The sequence below is a fragment of the Sparus aurata genome, chromosome 4, assembly GCF_900880675.1.
Source record: "Sparus aurata chromosome 4, fSpaAur1.1, whole genome shotgun sequence".
In the NCBI taxonomy this organism is placed as follows: Eukaryota; Metazoa; Chordata; class Actinopteri; order Spariformes; family Sparidae; genus Sparus; species Sparus aurata.
The window spans coordinates 14,455,129-14,458,929 of NC_044190.1; the positions used below are offsets into that span (position 1 = coordinate 14,455,129).

The 3,801-nt window shown below is 42.9% G+C and overlaps 1 protein-coding gene across 1 annotated transcript in view; it reads right to left on the reverse strand.

Moving 5' to 3' along the window:
• Positions 1-2,647, reverse strand: part of lrrk1 (leucine-rich repeat kinase 1) — a 90,868-nt gene extending 88,221 nt beyond the window's left edge. Inside the window, exon 1 of the mRNA XM_030414873.1 lies at positions 2,485-2,647. The gene's annotated coding sequence lies outside the window, so the exon portion shown is untranslated. The remainder of the gene's footprint in view (positions 1-2,484) is intronic.
• Between the last annotated feature and the right edge of the window lie 1,154 nt (positions 2,648-3,801).

The following is a 3,801-nucleotide window of genomic DNA, read 5'->3' on the forward strand; positions in this document are numbered from 1 at the left end:
AACAATGCTTAACAGAGGCAGATTGGAAAGATGTTAACAGGCCAGCAGCCTTAACTTCAACACACATCAGTCTTTCCCACAGAATCACACCTAATTTGTGGTGGCGGCTGTTCAACTGGGGTGCCATAGAGCATGTGCAATCAAGACTCAATCAAGTTGGCCAACTTCTGGTTTAGCACCGAGCTAATGTGGATGGGGATAAAATGTGATCGGGCGGCTCTTCTAGACACTCCAAATTTTATTGGACTGAATTGCCCAAATTCTGACAGTAAAACGAGTCATTTCGTGGGGGTTGTGAGGCTTTTATTACCGTTTTACATGCATCTTTCACAATGTTTTTGTGATAAAGTCCCCAGTGCATGACATGATGATGTTATTACATGGCTTGGCCCCAACAAAAACTGTCATTAAGACCTGGCGTTCTTTGTGTGGGCTTTATCTCAACGATGAAGCCAGCGGTTTTCTTTGAGGAGAAACTTACGGTCAAGCCAACTGTGTTAAATAGTCCTCCTCTTCTTCTTCGTTGGTTTTATGGCGGACTAAAAACCACACCGCCATACACTGTATCAGAGTATATAACATCGGGTGCGCTGTCTTGAGTGAGAGAGAACGGACGCGCAGCTCCAAAAATAGAAAATCAATATGTGGCGGCTACAGTGTTGATATTGTAGCAGACCACCACAAATAAATGAATGTGTGGGAAACACTGCACATCATAGCATTGCGCCTGAAATAGGAGAGGAAATTTGCGTTTTCAACCGGGTATTGTGTTCACATCACAACCGAGCCGAGCTCAGTGGAGTGAATTCTGATAATACACATTCACATTGCAAACTAAAGCCAGATGTTAGCGAGTGTAAGTGGATTTTTTTGGCCAGTGAGAAAGGGGTAAAACAGACTCTCTTGCCATTAGCCGTTTTTAGACAGGGCATCAAGCCGCCAATTTGCCCGTCCTTTTGGTGGCTCGGTCCGCGGTTTTAGACAGAGGGCGGCACATTGGGGGTCTGTTTTGGTCTGCCGATTTTCCGCCTCGGAGGGTACACTTATTTCCGCCTCGCTTACTATCTAAAACCGAGGCGTCAATGTGCCGGCCTCTGCATGAGGTAGGTGGAGGTGTCGATGACCTACACTGTTGTGCGACCCACAGCCGGGGAGTTTTAAAACCAAGAAACAGCTGATAAGAGCACACAGTCCATCATTTCATCCGCGGACATTAAGATGAGCAACTGGACAGCCGCTGAGATCCTGGAGATGCTAGTGACTCCTCGGTCTCTGTAGCTGTTTGGTTGTGTTAGCTTGTTGTTGTGTCGGCAAGCTAAGAGCAGTCGCTACTTTCAAATTAAAAGCCCCCCCGCTAAGAACCCAGTTCTAAACTCCAATGGGGTGCAATTCAAAGGTCTTATTTTGCAGACAAATTCGTTCGTCACTGTTCACAGCCCAACTTCGAGCTTCACATCAAGTCACTGTTCACAGCCCAACTTCGAGCTTCACATCACGTCACATGTTTACGCCACATTGATTACAACATCCCTATTTAAAAGAGGTAATTCAAAGCTTCCGAAAATAGGGATTCTGAATGAAAGAGAAGACAAAACCACAGAGAAAATGAAAAGCACATCAGCAAGAGAGGCATATGATGATCAGTGATGTCGAAGTTTATGACAAAGTAGTTATCAGTTATGAACTATAAGATGTGTTAAGCATATGTGAGTTTATAGCGTTCAGTCTCTTAAATAGAGATCTCTTCCATCTGTGTTTCATGATGTGTGTGTGTGTGTGTGCGTGCGTGTGCATATTATTATTATTTACTTTTTTTTTAAGAGCCAAGACTGCCAACATCAGGAGGAGGCATGACAATACAGTGTTTTTGGGGTCCCCTTTTTTAAAATAAGGAACTCACTGAAACTCTGTGAACGCCCCTGCTCAGCTACCCAACCCTCTCAGCCAATGTCAACGAGGATCTGCACTGTTTTGACTGTTCGTAATGCAAAACAGTACCGTGGTCTATAGGGTTCAGCTTTCATGATCACTTCGGACAATTTTCCAGATTCGTTTCTTCACACGTTACCAAATAGCAGAACAGTTAAGTGGGCTGCTGCGCCGTAAAACAAAAAAACAAAGAAACAAAAAAAAAAATACTATTTATAAAGAGGGAGACGTGTTTTAAAATCACTTCTTCTTTCTGGATTATAATAATGTCGAGTAAAGAATAGTCCTTCCTGGGAGTAAGAGTAAATTAAACTATATACTCCAACTATTAATGTTCACAGCGTTAGATATTCACAAATGGGGACAACGTGTTTTTAGGCAGATTGTCAAATACAGATCGGTTTTTCCCCCTATGGTAACGTCACGCACCACATCCAAGCAGAACGTGACGACTTGTTGCGCTCACAGATGCAGCAGAAACAACACGCACGCACACACACACACACACACACACGCAGTATTCTGACACAACAGTGATTTCTTTTGCCGACTCACCACATGTTTGAGACGTCCGGTGAGCGTCACGGGAGGGTTCCGCCGGTTTTAACTCGTTAGCAGTGTAAAGCACAGATTCCTCCCTGACACAGACCCAGTTTTGCTGGGCTTCCTGCTTCACGATGCAAACTTTCCAATCCAGACGCAGACGCACGCACGTCAAGTCATGTTGGACGAAGGAGGCAGTTCCGCTTACAATTTTCAAAATAACGTCCAACTTCCGCTTTTGACAAAAAAGCGCATCCAGATAAAACAAATAAATAAATAAATAAATAAAAAACTCAAAATAAAACCTACCTAACCTTACTGTCCCATTTACACGATGTTATATGGTCGTGGATGAGGCAGCGAGATGTTGCTGTTATTGAGATGGAAGACATTGTGATATATGTGTGTGTACAGTCAGGGTGATTTAAAATGCATGGGGCTGCACAGAGGAGAGAATCAGTCCTCCTCCTCAGCGTCATTTCTCATTGATCAGCTGGAGGCACCATGGATATACAAGCTACCCGGCACAGCTACAGACAGTCCAACCTTTCTACGTGGACTTTTACTTTGATAGTGATCAATAAAGATGATGATAACAACCCTGCTTGACTGTATACCATAAACGATACTAGAAATTTTGAAGTGCATATGTTTTACAGATCATATCCACGAGCCATGTCACTCTGAACAACAGGTTTCTATAGAGTATTTCCAGGGTTTTGGTTTGCAGAAAAGCGTTATTCCTTAATTGTTCTATTGAGGCTCTCCCTACCTATAAGTAGTGTTGTATGTGACATTGGTCCATTCTTATTATGATAACCTTAAATCAACAGCTTAAACAGTGTCTTGTAATAGGGCAATGAAGTCTCTTTCACATCCGCGGTGACCTTTATCACATTCTGCAGTTCTGCATATCTCTAGTTTCTGCAGAATGTGTGTTTCTCACATAGTGAGGACAAAAATGTGTTTACACACACACTGTGGGGATTTGTCAGCATTATGGGGACAAAATTCAATCCCCATGAATAAATTCTTAAATTTTAGGATGGGGACTGTATTTCGAGGCTGGGGTATGGTTAGGTTTGGGTTAGGGTAAGACCAGTAGTGGTCATGCTTATTGTTAGGGTCTCCAGGAAATAAATGTAAGTCTTTGTAATATCTCCAAGAGTGGCAAGAGCGATGAAGAGTGAATGGGTGTGTGCGTGTGTGTGTGTGTGCGCGCGAATGCGTGTACAGACATGGAAAATGCATTATTTTAGCAACTTTACTAGATTTTCTTTCAAATAAACCATATATTCCCATACATCAGGTGCAAAAAATGACACAACA